Source organism: Stomoxys calcitrans, chromosome 5 (genome assembly GCF_963082655.1).
Source record: "Stomoxys calcitrans chromosome 5, idStoCalc2.1, whole genome shotgun sequence".
Taxonomy (NCBI): Eukaryota; Metazoa; Arthropoda; class Insecta; order Diptera; family Muscidae; genus Stomoxys; species Stomoxys calcitrans.
In genome coordinates, this window is record NC_081556.1 from 86,762,962 (window position 1) to 86,779,705 (window position 16,744).

The window sequence follows — 16,744 nt, forward strand, 5'->3', positions numbered from 1 at the left end:
GGTAAAATAAACACTCGTCCATGCCAGATTACTGGGCAAGAGTGTGTTAGAGCTACACACTGTAGTGTAGTAGGTATATGAAATGCACATAATTCCGCAGGTGGCATCACTGGGCTAGCGGTAAGGCGAAAATCTAAACGTGAGCCAAACGTGATTAATTATAACAAAGAGACCCAATTGTGTCCCACCATAAAATCTCAATATGTATACAACCGAAGAGAGTGAGTTGCTACGAGAAGAGAATCATTTACGCAGAGTGGGTATTTTCTTTCAGCTGCCACACATAATTTCTGTTTAAACTGAACTTTACATTCAGATACAAATCGTGATTCTTGAGCGTAACAACCAGCCAGCCAAAGGCCACCAGAAATACCGACGGTCGATATTAAAACAAAGGAAAAAAAAATTGCGTTAAAAAAAGAGCATTATGAGCATGGAAAAAAGCAAACAAAAAATTAAAAAAATATTTGCCAATAATTAAATCTCCCGAAAGCAGGGAGAGAAAACCAAAAGGAAAATCGAAAATTTATTCATATTCAAAACGAAGAATAATTAGCATTTGAACAATCAGCAAATAATTGAAATAAGTGTAAAGCAAACGTGAATTTTATGATTTATCGATTTTGATTTTTGCATTACGACAGAGCACTCACTCACTTGCTCACTACACGACGACGAACAGCAACGATTGTTGATTTCGGTCGCCTCTTTTGCCACCAGCTTTGTATACCACTTCGTGTGTTTGTTGCTATTGCTGTGTTTTTTTTCAAGTCTGAACAAATGACAAAGACGCGAATAACAAAAATTGTGCTGGCATAATAAAAAAAAAGAAATAAAACGGAGCAGAAAAAAGTGAAGAAAATAAAATTGGCAAAATAAAAAATTCGCAAGTGTTTACCTTTTTCGAAAAGTTTCAAACAAGCCACTCCACTCCGAAAAGTGTTTTGTGTTGTGTTGTGTTTTCGCCCCCTTACTAATTGGCCTTAATCTAAAAAGCAGATAAATAATAATGACAAATTGTTAATAAAATAATTGCAATTTTATTTTTAAACAAAAATTTCCTCTAGCCTTAGAGGAATACGAAAAAAACTACGAAACTACGAATTAATAAAGTATCGACGAAAATTAGTATCATCATTATCTAAATGGCTGCTTTCAATATATTTGCAACGAAAATTTTGACTTTTTAAGTTTTTTTCGTTAGACCAACAACTTTTCGCCAACGCGACCTCAACATTTCCATGTTAAGATATCGCCTTGTGTCAACACATTTCCTAAAACAGCCGTAAATTGTTTCAACCACACCTCATTGCATCTGGTACAAGAGTCCAGTGCAAAGAAAGCTAGAAAATCAAAGGTTCATGTGAGAAAAAAACAAAAAAAAAAAAAAAAAAACACCAGAACAAAACTTTGGCAAAACGCCTAAAAGTTTATGATAAAACTTAAAAAAAGATAATTGCGTAAATCTGCCTAAGAAAAAAGTAAAGGAAAGCAATTTTTGAAATCACAGTGAAAAGAGTAAGGCGAGAGCAAGCGAAAGAGAGGCACGAATTGCCTTCGAGTGGGAGAGAAAGAGAGAGAGAGAAAAGGAAACAAGTAAGAGGCAAATATCATCGCTTAAGTGATTTCCCCCTTCCCCCCCAAAAAAGTAAGCCATAGCCTAAGGCTTACAAACGCGAGAGAGAGCGAGAGTTAGCCAAATAGAGGGCCCTACTTATAGGTTTGTTCTCCCACCCCAGTCTTACCCAACAAACTTACAGCCATCAGTTATCATTGTCACAAAGCCATAAGCAATTCCTACTACGCAAATCATTAGCGAAGCATCATCATAACAAGGCGTTTGATCCATTTGTGCTAGAACCCGTATATCAGGCAGAATATACAACTGAACATCCTTGAAGCCAGTCACCAATCGACTATTCGCAATTAGCTTTTGACCATTGATAATTGTTGTAGTATCACTGCTGCTAGCGTTTCACTGCTAACCCATCATCCATTGCCGCGCATAAATTTTGCCCGTTCTGCTTTTTTACGCAAGAGTTCTTATAATTTTGCCACAACGTATTCGTTAAAAGTTTTCCGATTTCTCAACGAGCGAAATTCTAATTTAAACAGCGAAAATGTGCAGAGATCGCGATATGATTTTGCCATAGATCAGCGTAATCGCCAATACAAGGTCAAGAAAAAAATCAAGATCAAATAAAGCCTCTCCCCGACAACGTGAGCCAAGACTATAAAACCAGACGCCTTTTGTAAAACTCAAAGGTTAACAAAGGACCTAGGAGCCTAAAACACAATATATATATATATGTATTAATGTTATATACTTAAAACAACCACAACAACAACAACAAAAAAATGTGACTGATATCGTAAAATCAAATAAAACCCAAAACCAAACAACCAACATCAAAAGCCATCAATCAACACAAGCTGAAATAAGTAAGAAGTAAAAAAATACCAAAAGCGCCTAAAAGTAGTCTACACTATTAAGCGAATCCTACGAATTACGTACGCAACCAGCCAGGAAGTCGATTTGTTCGTCTCAAAATATCAAACACGGAAAAACGTGTGAAAACGACAAAATCTCTGCAACAAAAAGGTGCGAAAACGTGTGCGTTCTGCTAACCGAGTGTTTTTTTGAGTGCTGCGTGCACACGTGTGTGCTAGCTATTGTGACCAAAGTAAAAGAAGAAAATAAGATAAACGGAAGAAACGACTATAACTGCTGATACAACAAATTATATGACGATAAACGAGCGAACACAAAGCTTCGCCCAAAAGAGTATTTCATCACAAAGAAGCTCTTTGAACAACATAGAGGACAAAGCGAAAGAGAGAGAGAGAAAAGGGAGATCCAAGCAAACCCCTTACATCACCAAGGGGCTTAGTAACGTTCCTCCCCGAGGAAACAACCTCAACTGCCAAGTTGAGACTTTGATTTTAAAAAATTTACCACAGTTTTTTTCTTTGAAAAATTTTGTTTTATTTGATTTTGATCGAACGGCAAAGCCAACTCTGATATTGTGTCCCCAGAAAAAGCAGCAAGATTGAAGACTTTGTAAGGAATCTTTGGAAGTCTGTTAAGGCTTGCGTTGTAAGTATTATCTATCAATTTAAACAATTTAATTTTTAAGCTTAAAAGTAAGATATGTAGATCTAAGAAAAATCAGTTTTTTTGTATCGTTTTTTCTAAAATTTTATGTACTGTTAAAAATTTTCTCATCAATATTCCGTTAGAGAACAGTGACTCAATGAGTGCTGTGCATTTCAAGTTTATACTCATTGATTGATAAATTCCACAGAGCGACACCTCTGTGAAGAGAAGTTTTACACGGCTAGGGTAGATAAGAGTGTCAGTCGTTTACGGACTCACTTAGGAAATTTTAAGTCTATTGTGATACCACAATAGCAACACACAAGGCCTATGGTGGGAATCGAACCCACGCACCCCGCACTGGCACTCCGAGCTCGCTACCAACTCAGCTACCGGGGCGCCTAGCTGAATGCCCGTCAAAATTACTACCTGCAATGCTCATAGTCATGTGCCGGTACACGGACTGGAACCGTGAGCTCCGATTTGTGTGGTGTTCGTCGTCCGTACGAGAGGCTCAGCTGAGAGCTACGTTCACAGGTTGCGGATAGTGGAATGATTTAGACTGTCAGTGATATCGAGTGGATAGTCTCAGTGAGAGGCCGGGCGGCATCGGCTCTTGCTTTCATACTGAATGCCTATGATACTCGATATAACAAGGCGAGTTATTGAAAATGCAAATTTGCCGATGAAAATTCCACTCAGGAAGAGAGTCAAACTTCTCACATATCAATGAGTGCTCAAGTTTAAGCTCAGTGATAAGGGACCTCCTTTTTATAGACGAGTACGAACGGAGTGCCGCAGTGCGATACCTCGGGCAATGTCATAGGTAATGCTCCAACGTCTCATCATCTTCCCCGTATGCCCTGCACATGCTATCACTTGCTATGTGTAGTCCTATGTGTCCTTCCTACTTCCTTTCAGTAATAGCCTCGTCTTCTGACGATACGGATCTCCTCATAAGATTTTCGTCGTCCTACCGACCTTTGTCGCCCACGCCCTTAACTCGAACTGCGTCGACTCCAATAGCCACGGGTTACCCATGTTCAATGACGCCAATCCTCTGGCCTTCACTACCAAATCGTCTGCTCTTTCATTTCCGCTTACTCCGCCATCCTCAGAGAAGGCGTTAATCTAATCGATTCGTGACCTTACCGTTCTGGTTGTTATTGTCATGATGGACAGTTTACTGTCCGTAAGGATGTTCACACTCGAAATCCTAGCATAAACACCACACCACCTCACCCATCCCGTGATCTCTCGGATCTCCTCCAGCTGGACCGTATCGTGGTTGGGCAGTGGAACACCGTTATCAGTCTCTGGGTTCGGAATGTAGACCCTTTGGGCTTCTCTGTCCTCTAGGTTTGATCCGTCTGTGTAGGATGATGGCAATGCCAGAGTTCCGTAAATCTGAGTGCAGTGCCTCGCACTCGACCCCAAGTGTCGTCTTAGGAATCCGATCGGAAACTTCTTCCATTTCTTCCAGGTTTCCTATCGTCGCCTCGATTATGCCGCCATGGTGTAACCTGCTCTTATCATCTATCCATCCCTCCCATCGCCTTAAGTCACATAGCCGCAGTGACTTCCTCACATTTAATTTGTATTTCTACTGGGACGGATGTTTTTAATAGTCTCCAGTGCCCATGTGAGCCTGGGCTCACACTTAACAAGCGGTTGTCAAAAACCGTTATCCACGACAAATTCAAAGATGTTTTGCCCAAGAAACCATGGGTCTACATTAAAAACTTCCTTTTATAACAACAAAGTTTTGTATTTGGAAAACTTCAGAGTCTGTCGGAGGCTCGATTTGGATTTTAGAGCCATGGGTTTTTTTAGCTAAACTTCTTAGAATTTGTCGCCTATTGCGATTGTGACAATCGACATAGTCTTCTGTGCCTACAGACTTACTAATTAGAGGGTATTTTATGTACATTCCTGCCCCGGTGCCCCCATGCGATAAATATCCTTTTTCGGAGATCAGCACAGGCGTGGCACCCTCTACATTCATCGCCCTGCGAAGGCTACAGTTGCCCAAGACATGCCCAGACATACATCCTTCGTTTAATCCTCGAACTCCTTCTCATAGAGTTGCGCCGTGAGTTGAGTGCGTTCAGTCTCTTTTTGTTCGTTCCCTCAAAGTTTCTTTTCACGTTCCAGTTAACCAATTGGTCAAAAATCCTGCCAAAGTATTTGAAACGCATATAGAGTGGCAAATCCAGAACAGTTCACCTGAAACGCTCAACATTCGCTTCCTGGTGATAAGTACAAGTTAAGTCTCTCTGAGTTATATGGCAAGCCATCGGCCTTCGCCAATCCGGACAGCATCCTTAACGTCCCCGTAATAGCAGCGCGAAAGCGGCCAGTTACGATGATGACGATGCAGGCAACGACCTTCATTTTGCTTCACGATGGACCTTAAAATCTCAGTTACGATGATGACGATATTATCATTGCAGGCAACGACCTTCATTTTGCTTCACGAAGGACCTTAAAATCGTATTGATAAACAAAAGCCACAGAAGCGGGGCCTCCTTGAGCAGTTCCACAATCTCCATATACCAAATCCTTCACTGGTGATGCGTTGATTAACCTGTCGCAGATCTCTCAACGAAATGGCTGAACAGTTCTGAATTCACCTGTTCTGGGTGCTGGTCCACAGAGATAGCCCAGGGAATTGTAAAGCGGGCGAGCTTGCGAGACTAAGAACTACCCTACACATTCCAGGGATACTGGAATCTTTGGGTATGCCTCTAGCGACATGTAAGCAAAGTTTTCAGGACCAGTCCGAAGGACAACGAATTATAGATGGTCAAAAAGAGTGGGCTGTGACCATTCCAAAACTATGTGGCCTAATTCAGACTAAGAGGTCTACCGCTTTGCTGTCATTGGCTAGAAGAGACGTCTCTGTCATTGTGTCCGTCATGACAGTTCACTGTCTAATGGGATAACTCGCTGATAGACTGAAGGTTGCCAGCAACGAATTTTGCAGAAGCTGTGAGGACACCGAATAAGAAGAGTCTATATAACACCTTGTCTGTGTGTATCCCGCACTAGCAGTCAGAAGGTTCTCATTTCTTAGAGAACCTGTCTGATATAGCGGATGTGATTATTCGCAAGTTATTGGGCTTTTTAAGCGATCTGGATGGTTCAACGGTAGGAACTATGTCGTCACCATGTCCTACTAGAGAGGTTCCGTCTGGCATGTTGGTTAGAAGTATTCTATCAAAACTGGCATTTCAAAGATCCGAGTATGGATCCATGCGCCGCTCCTGATATGATCGCATATTCACTCGTTCCATCCCCAGAGATATAGATAAGCACACTGTCACGCAAGTAACTTCTCATTATTTTTATCTAAGCGCTTGGAGGACGTCAGACCATCTGAGGCTATTGAATGCGTTCTTCACATCCAGTGTGGCCAAGAGGACAATCGACCTGGAGTAGTGGTTCCTTTGCTTAGCCACCTCCATTATCTCCACCAAATCTCTGAGAGCTCCGATCGTGGGCAATCCAGCCCGTAAAGCATGTTGTCTGATTGAAGTTCCACCTCCCTCAATGATGGCCTTTCTGGATCCGTGGCTTTATAAATCGCTTTAAAAGCTTGCCGGCCGTATCCAGCATATATAGTAGTCTGTATGAGAAAGGGGATGTTGGATCACATTTGGGCTTGTTTATGAGCACCAGCTGTTGTCTCTTCCACACTTGCGGGAAACCGCCTTCCGATAGACACCGGTTAAACATTTTCAGACGAAATTCCGGTCTTTTTTCAGCTATCTGCTTGATGACTTCGACCTGTATTTTATCAGGACCAGGGGCTTTTCTGCACTGAAGGCTGCGGGTTGCATTTTCAAATCCGCGCTCTTTTTTAAATATTTATGTTGTTATGATAAAATGCAAAATTTTGGTTTTTCACCATTTAAAATGCCATTTCACTGGTGTGCTCCAATTTGGGGTTTCTGTAATAAACTGAATATTTTAGCCCAAATGTAGTGAAATAAGCCCCTACAGTAAAATGAAAATAAACCCCCATTTTATTTACCCCCAAATTAAATTTGAAAAACTTGGATTTACTTAAGGAAAAACTTACTTGGATCCAATGGCTGCTTGAAGAAATGCCCCAAAATGACGAAAATAGGTTCCCAATGTTTTGTTACTGTTCTCCATATATTATTCACCATTTTTCATATAGTCGGCGTTGACAAATTTTTTCACAGCTTGTGACTCTGTAATTGCATTCTTTCTTCTGTCAGTTATCAGGTGTTACTTTTAGCTTAGAAAAAAAGTGTAAAAAAAGTATATTTGATTAAAGTTCATTCTAAGTTTTATTAAAAATGCATTTACTTTCTTTTAAAAAATCCGCAATTACTTTTTGGGCAACCCAATAGTTTGGGGCTTATTTTCGTTTTGGGTGCAATTTCGTGCTTTGGCATCACAATCTACAAATTCCAGCTGGCTCTGATGAAAGACTTTCAATGTATCCAAAGATAAACACAATTGTTTTATAACTGTAATGCAAAGCTAAGAAAAAATTTGCACTACAACCATTTCAACAGTGACAAACATGTCATTAACTTTTGTTTTGGCTTGTGCATGTCGCCTCCAAACATCTGATATTACCTTGAACTAATTGAATTGTTAGTAGATAAAAATAGAGAGATGATATGTCATAATAAAAAGAGTTATTAATTACATTACAAATTTATAAATTGCTTTCAACACACACATTCAAACTTTGCCTTACCTACCTGCACTTGGCCAAAAGCGCAATGGCATGCCATTGATGTTGAATTTCACACGCACACACACTCACAAATATCCCCATACACTTCATCAAGTTTTAATTATAAGCAAATAATGAAAGATCAATGCATTATTTATAAACCCCCAAAGCAGTAGTAGCATTGCCAGCAAAAACACCTGGCTGCTGTTAGGTTTTTTTTTTTTTTAATTTTTGTGTTTTTTTTTGCTTTTGTTGGCTTGTACTTTACGAGCACGAGTATTTTCTTGCTTTCATTTACAACTTGTTGTAATGACGTTGAAAAAAGTGAATATTTCATTTGCTTTGACCTAAATTCTTTGCGGTCGTAATGAATATGAGGCGCACGCACCACGAGCAAGCAAGACAAGGCGTATAATATGTAACAGTCAGTCTATTGAACTCGAATGCTTGAAAGTAGGCTATTTAACTGTGACGTTGTATGGCGCCAAAAAGTAGGCAACATTCGCATACGTTTTCGATTGTCCTTAAGCAAAAAGGAGGTGGAATGGTTTTGTTGGTTTTCCAAGTTAATGTTAATTTTATCATGTCCTTAGGCATTGTATTGGATTTTCACGATTTCCTTTGAATTGAATAACATTTGTTGTTTGACGTAGGTCTTTCTTTTGAAGGAAATGTTGATATATGTCTTTAAGGCAAATCTAATGGAAGATGTTTGATTGTCTTATCGACCATAACACTATGCAACATTTTAGTTGGTTCTTTTGAAGACTGGGTTAAGTATAAGGACGAGGATATCTTGTTAAGGCTGAAATATTGACAGAAAGCTCAAAATACCTGTGTGTTTTGCTGGACAGGAAATTTAACTTCAAATCCAACATTTTGGAAAGGGCAAGAAAGGCAACTCTTGTCCTATACACTTGCAAGAGAGCCATTGGCAAAAGTTTGGGATTTTGACCGCGTGTCATGTATTGGGTATATACTGCAGTTGTCAGACCTATTATGCTATATGGTGTTGTGGTCTGGTGGACGGCGCTTCAAAAGTCCACCTACTGCTTAATATTTAACCGGATCCAAAGGATGGCTTGTTTGTGCATCACAGCCGCACTGAGGTAGACACCATCTGATGCACTGAATTTAATGCTACATCTAAAGCCTCTGGACTTTATGGCTAGACAAATTGCAGCGACCACTGCCGTGAGGTTAAGGAAGCTTTCTCTTTGGTCATGTGGCGGTGTGGATTACACCCCACCTGAGCCGCTTTTTGATAAAAATTACTGCACCACTATTCCTGATAGAACCGATTGGAACTACGATATCCCTGGTAACAGAAGTTACATCGACTTCTATACGGATGGTTCTAAATTAAACGACCTGGTGGGCTTTGGGGTGTACTCTAAAGATCTAGAACTGGTCATATCGAAGAGAGATCAAGCAGAGATCCTTGCAATTAAGCAAGTTTTGGAATGGCTAACATATAATATCATAACGACGATTGGCATAAATATCTTCTCAGACAGCCATAAAATCCCTGGAGAGCGTATTTCTGAACCCAAAAACGGCCCTCGACTTTCGCAGATCTCTACACGAGTTGGCTGAACAGTTCACAATTCAACTGTTCTGGGTGCCGGGCCACAGAGATATCCCAGGGAATTGTAAAGCGGATGAGCTTGCGAGAATAGGAACTATCCTACACATTCCAGGGATACTGGAATCTTCCAGGAATACTGGAATCAAGACCAGACCCGATGGACAACGAATGACAGATGGTCAAAGAGATGAGGCTGTGAGCATTCCGCTTTGCTGTCATTGGCTAGAACAGATATGCTGACAGACTGAAGGTTGCCAGCAACGACTTTTGCAGAAGCTGTGAGGACATCGAAGAAGAAGAGACTACAGAACACCTTCTGTGTGTGTGTGTCCCGCACTAGCAGTCAGAATGAGTTCCACTTTAGGTTCTCAAAGAATTGAGAACTCCTGTCTGATTTAGCGGATGTGAACATTCGCAAGTTATTGGGCTTTTTAAAGCGTTCTGGGTGGTTCAACGGTAAGAACTAAAAGGCATCTTCCTTCTTCTGTTCTTGAGGTATCACAATGGACGAAAACGTCTAAGTGAGCCTTATTTAACGCACCACGTTTCCTCAATAAGACGATTTCGATATCTGACAAGGTCAAATAATTAGGTGTGATCTTGGACAGGAAACTGAATTGGGAGTGTCACATTCAGGAGCATACTGAGAAGTCTCACAGATTTTGGGCACTATGTAGACGGGCCTTAGGCTCGAAACGGGGCCTGAATCCTAGGATAAACCACTGGTTCTACAGGAGCGTGATTAGACCAATACCTACTTACGCCTCAGTAGTTTGGTGGACTGATATGGAGAAAAGGTGCAACATAAGGACCATACAACAGGTTCAGAGAACATGTTGTCTTGGAATAGGCGGAGCGATGAGGACCACGCCCACTAGAGCACCGGAGACTATTCTAGATGTCGGACCCATTGACATACGGATTAAGTGTGAGGCAGCCACTGCGGCTATGAGACTTAAGGCGATGGGAGAATGGATTGAGGATGGGAGCAGCTAATACCATCGCGGTATAATCGAGGCGACGATAGAAAACCTGGAAGGAAGGGAAGATGTTTCTGATTGGATACCTGAGATGAACCTTGAAGTCGAGTGCGAGGCACTGCTGCCAGTGGCAAAGTCTTGGATTCATGGTGTCCTAGTATTGCCATCTGTAAGATCATGTTACACAGGATGGATCAAATCTAGAGGACAGAGTGGGCCTGGGGATTTACATTGAGGACCCAGGAACTTAGATCTATTTTAGACTGCCTGACCATAATACGGTCCTGCACGCGGAGATCCGGGCGATCACGGAATGCGTTAATTAGTGTGGTGTTAACGCGAGGACCTCGAGTGTGAACATCTTTTCGACAGTAAAATTGCCATAAGGGCAATAACAACCAGGACGGTCATGAACATTCTTGCAATGTAATAAGGATTTTAACTCCTTCTTTGCGGATGGGTAAATCCGCATCGTTTGGGTGCCGGCCATAACGGAGTAAGGGGAAATGAAAGGGCAGACGATTTGGCGTTGAAGGCCAGAGGACTGCCGTCAATAAACTTGGTTAACCCGAAGCCTTTCGGGTCGACTCAGTCCGAGTTAGGGCCTTGGGCGACGAATGCGCATTCAACATTGTGGAACAGCGAAACGGTCGGTAGGACGGCGAAAATCCTATGGGGGGATCCAGATCATGAGAAGACGAGGCTATTACTGAAAGGAAGCAAGAAGGATGTCAGTATAGCTATTGGTATCATAACGGGACACATAGGACTACGAGCTCACTTATGTAAAATCGGTGCGGCAAGTGATAGCATGTGTAGGGCATGCGGGGAAGATGATGTGATGTTGGAGCATTTCCTTTGTCATTGTCCGGACAGATTGAAAACAATTAAGGATTTTGTAAGTAGCACGGAATTCCTAACTTAAATTTTTTTTTAGATGTTACTTTATATTGGGTTGCCCAAAAAGTAATTGCGGATTTTTTAAAAGAAAGTAAATGCATTTTTAATAAGACTTAGAATGAACTTTAATCAAATATACTTTTTTTTACACTTTTTTTCTAAAGCAAGCTAAAAGTAACAGCTGATAACTGACAGAAGAAAGAATGCAATTACAGAGTCACAAGCTGTGAAAAAATTTGTCAACGCCGACTATATGAAAAATCCGCAATTACTTTTTGGGCAACCCAATAGTTTTTAGAGCGCACGGCAAGCCGATTACTGGTTTAGGTGTATGTCCATAGTGGCATAGGGCGGATTAATATCTGCACGCTCTTTTCAACCTAACCTAACCTAAGTGAGTCTGATGGCAGGCTGCCATTTAAACCTAACCTAACCTTATCGGGTGACAACCAAGTGGCCTAATCTTTATGTAAGTGATACACTGTGGTGCTACTAACTACCCTACCTCATTTCAAATAAAGCACATAAATCTGTTGCACAGTGTAATGATTGCTTCATAATGACTTCCTAGAATAAGCCTATGGCGTAATGTAAGCTACACAAAAGACATTAAATTATCTATTGCTTCAATAAACCTAGTTTGCTTCATCTTCAGGGTCGTACTCACCTCTAATATTTTATGTAAATTAAGTACAAATTTAGCCTATAATACTTCTATGGTTATATTGTCGTATTAAGCAGGTGCCTAGTATGAGTTTGTGTCTATGTTGCTTCATTGAATGAATCCCTTTACCGTTCTTACTTAGTGTGGTGTGGTGAGACCTCTGTCAGAGTTAATTTATTACCAAAATACCAAACAATAACGCCATAAATGCTACAACAAACTCTTGCAGTTGGAAGCTTCAAGCGTTTCCCTGCCACAACCGCTGTTACTTTTTATGACAACAATTTGGTCTGCTGATTTGCATAAACCTCTGGTTTTTTCCACAAATAAAAACACAATCCTTGCCATTAAATGCATATTACCTCTTGGCAAGTGCATTGCTTGTACTTCACATTTGGCTTTGAAAAAACTGCATTTTGGACTATAGATTTGGTGGCTTTTGTGTTTTTTATACCCTACACCATAGGATGGGGGTATACTAATTTCGTCATTCTGTTTGTAACACCTCGAAATATGCGTTTGAGACCCCATAAAGTATATATATTCTTGATTGTCACGTCCTTTTGTCCGTCTGTCTGTCTGTCCGTCCATCCGTCTGTCCATCTGTCCGTCTGTCTGTCTGTCGAAAACACCCTAACTTTCGAAGGAGTAAAGCTAGCCGCTTGAAATTTTGCACAAACACTTTCTATCAGTGTAGGTCGTTTGGGATTGTAAATGAGCCAAATCGGTTCATGTTTTGATATAGCTGTCACATAAACCGATCATGGGTCTTGACTTCTTCAGCTTTTTGAAGGCTCAGTTCTTATCCGATTTGGCTGTAATTTTGCACGTGGTGTTTTGTTATCACTTCCAACAACTGCGCAAAGCGTATTTTAAATCGGTCCAATTTTTGATATAGCTGCCATATAAACCGATCTTGGGCCTCGACTTCTTGAGCCTCTAGAGGGCGCAATTCTCATCCGATTTGACTGAAATTTTGCACGTAGTGTTTTAGTATCACTTCCAACAACTGTGTCAAGTATGTTTCAAATTGGTTCATAATCTGGTATATCTGTCATATAAACGGATCTTGGATCTTGACTTCTTGAGCTAATAGAGCGCGCAATTCTCATCCGATTTGGCTGAAATTTTGCATGAGGCGTTTTGTTATGACTTTCAATAACTGTGCTAAGTATGGCGCAAATCGGTATATAACCCGATATAGCTGCCATATAAACCGATCTGGGATCTTGATTTCTTGAGCCTCTAGAGGGCGCAATTCTTATCCGATTTGGCTGAAATTTTGTACAACGGCTTCTTTCATGACCTTCAAAATACATGTCTGAATCGATCAATAGCTTGATACAGTTTCCATATAAACTTATCTCCCGATTTTGCTTCTTGAGCCCCTATAAGGCGCAATTCTTATCCGAATGAACTGAAATATTGCACAATGACTTCTACAATGTTCAGCATTAATTTATGCTCCGAATCGGACTACAACTTGATATAGCTCCAATAGCATAGTAGTTCTTATTCAATATTCTTTGTTTGCCTAAAAAGAGATACCGCGCATAGAACTCGACAAATGCGGTGCATGGTGGAGGGTATATAAGATTCGGCCCGGCCGAACTTAGCACGCTCTTACTTGTTTTTTTTAATTGACGTAATGTATTGTTGCAATGCTCATTGTTCGCCTGGTATCGTTCTAATTGAGTCACAACACCATATTGTTTGTTCTTTTTTTTTGAAAATCAGAAAATAGTTTTCGATATCAATTGTATTTTTGTTCACATTGTTCTTTGATTGCTGTAAATAGCATTTATTGTAGGCAGTCGCTATAAATAGCTTAAATTCCATTTGGCCACATCTTATCAGTGTTATTGTTGTTGCTTTATAGGTTGACATAACGGCGGCGAATCTATTTCAGAGTATTTGACCCGTGAACGGGATGGCTGGTGGTTTATTGAGTCATTGAAATTCACATCATATTTGCTGAAAATTACAATGGAACATTTGAAGTGTTCCAAGTGCCAAAGATTAACAGCATATTTAGCAGAGAATTGAGCAATATAAATAATATTAATTAATTAATTGTTTTTTCGTATGTGTTGAAAGCTTTGTGCGATCAATTCCTAGTCTCTTATCAATAATGAGAGTAGAAATCCCCAAACTAAGCAAAAATGCAAATTGCAAATCTGCCCATGAACATTCCATTAAGGAACAGCACTCTCACATATCAATGAGTGCTGTCTTACTCAAGTTTAAGCTCAATTATAAGGAGCCTCCTTTTAAAAGGAGGCCCCTTATCATGAACATTCCATTAAGGAACAGGGGCAAACTTCTCATATATCAATGAGTGCTGCTCGATTCATGTTTAAGCTCAATGCTAATGATAAGGGTCATTCTTTTTACAACCGAATCCAAATGGCGTGCCGCATTGCGACACCTCTGTGGGCAGAAGTTTTTATATTGCAAAGTAACTCACAAATGTCGCCAGCATTATGAGAATATTACCAATTTTGAAAATTTTTTCTGATGTTTCTCCCAGGATTCGAACGCAGGCGTTCAGCGTCTTAGGAGGGCATGTTAACCTCTGCGCTACGATGGCCTTCATTACGTACATACATAGGATTTTCAATTTGCCATTCTCCAGCAATCGGCTTGTTGAGCGCTCTACATTTTAAGTTTCGAAATGTCTTTCATCGCTCGATCTTTCCATTGGGCTTTTGGTCATCCTGGTTTGCGTGTAGAACAGTGATCGCCTTCAAAAGACTTCTTAGTTGGCGCTTATTCATTCTTCTGAAATTCTGTATTACTAACAAAATTCCTAATTGTTTTCCACGCCCCTAGGTCGGTTTATGTCTGGTATTGTGTTCCCATCTAAGTATCGGTGTCCGTAAGCCGAAAGCCGTGTAATTACTTGCCCCACCTATTTTGCATAAGTGAGCTCGTATTCCTATGTGTCTTGTTATGATATCGAATGCAAAACCAACCTCCTCCTTCCTTCTTTTCAGTAATAGCATCATCTTCTCGCGATTCGGATCTTCCGATAGGATTTTCGTCGTCCTACCGTCCGGTTCGATATTCCAAAGCTTTACTCAGGCGTTTGTCGCCCACGCCCTTAATTTGGACTGTGCCCGGTTTTTAATACCAAATCGTCTGTTTTTTCATTTCCCTTTACTCCGTTATAGCCCGGCAGCCAAACGATGCGGATTGCGCCATCCTCAGAGAAGGCGTCAATCTCCTTCTTCCACTCCAAGACTGTTCGTGACCCCACAGACCTGGTTGATATTGCCTTGATGGCCAGTTTACTGTTCGTAAAGGTGTTAACATTAAACGTTAATACCGCACTATCCATCCAATCCGTGATCGCCCGGAACTTCGCCTGCATGATCGTATTATAGTCAGGCAATTCAAAACTGTGCCGCTGGACCAGTGTCTCGCACTCGACCTCAACTGTCGCCGTAGGTAATTAAGAATTATCTTCCATTCCTTCCGGGATTCTTATCGTCGCCTAGACTATACCCCGATGGTGTAACTTCCATCTTTCCTCTATCCATTCTCCCATCGCCTTTAGTCCGCAGTGGTGGATCATGCTTTATCTGCACTTCTATGGGCCGGATATCTAGAAAAGTCTCCAGTGCCCTGGTGGACGTGGTACTCATCGCCTCGACATTGCCAAGGCAGCATGTCAGACACTTTTTCTCCATCGCAGTCCACAAAACTACTGAGTGAACCATCCTCGGATTCAGGCCACTTTTTGAGTCTACGGCCCATTTACATAATGCCCAAAATCTGTGAGCCTTCTTGTACGCTCCTGAATGTGACACTTCCGATTGAATTTCCTGTCCAAGATCACTCCCAAGTATTTGACTTTATCAGATATCGATGTCGGTCTACTGAGAAAACGTGGTGCGTCGAATTGGTCTTCTTTGCGAGGTAAGAGATGAGATCCCTAGAAGTATAACATCTAGCGAAGCAGACAGGTTAAAATCCCCTTCTGCAATAGGTTGTTTATGGTGGTCCGCCATAATAAAATGCCCCTTGCGATGAAATGTCTCCTTTGTCGAGTTCGGTGCCATCCTCTTCCTTATCTTTATGTCATGAGATCCATAATTTATCCGCCTTTTCTTTAGCATATGGTTTATCCTGCCTCTAAAGATCCGGTTTAATGCCGCTGAAAAAAAAATTTGTTCCTGATGTTCCGGCCAGGATTCAGAACCAGGCGTTCAGCGTCATAGGCGGACATGCCAACTTCTGCGCCACGGTGACCGTGTGCATCAGACATCCCATTAAATTGGTCAGTGTTGCGAATCTCCCTGATCACGCATGGGTTTTCTTGGGCAGAATTTCTTTCTCGAAGAGGACAATAATCTTCAAAAGACCACACTATTTCCATCCTAATCCTATTGACATTGTCGTCAATGTCTTCTATGATTGGATAATTCAAAGTATCTTGCCCAAGTCTTCCTCCGAGTCGAGCAAGGTAAGGACTTAAAAAAATATGCCAGTATTGATGCGCTGAAGAGAGTCATTGTACGGGAATTTGCCAAAATACCTCCAGATTACATTCGTGCAGCTTGTGACTCGTGTTTTTGCCGACTTAGGGCAATAGTCAAGGCAAAAACTGAATATATGTCGAGCAAAAGTGAATTGTTTCTGAAATTTAGATTACTTCCATACAGTTTAGGTACCTATGTACGTATTTCAACATAGTTTCATATCATTCCCAATGCTACACCGAAATATTCGAGGCTTTTAGGGTAAACAACAATTCTAGAATAGAGAATGAAGTAAATAAACAAATTTTCTGTGC

At 40.9% G+C, this 16,744-nt stretch overlaps 1 protein-coding gene across 5 annotated transcripts in view; it reads left to right on the forward strand.

Annotated features, from left to right (window-relative positions):
• Positions 1-16,744, forward strand: part of LOC106085266 (protein FAM13A) — a 186,542-nt gene that overhangs the window by 44,783 nt on the left and 125,015 nt on the right. Inside the window, exons 4-5 of one of the 5 annotated variants that reach the window (XM_013249431.2) lie at positions 1,000-1,596; positions 2,116-3,097. The gene's annotated coding sequence lies outside the window, so the exon portion shown is untranslated. Of the gene's footprint in view, positions 1-274; positions 1,597-1,677; positions 3,098-16,744 lie in introns of those variants that run through there. The other 4 variants (XM_013249430.2, XR_009398532.1, XM_013249432.2 and 1 more) reach the window with 4 other exon arrangements.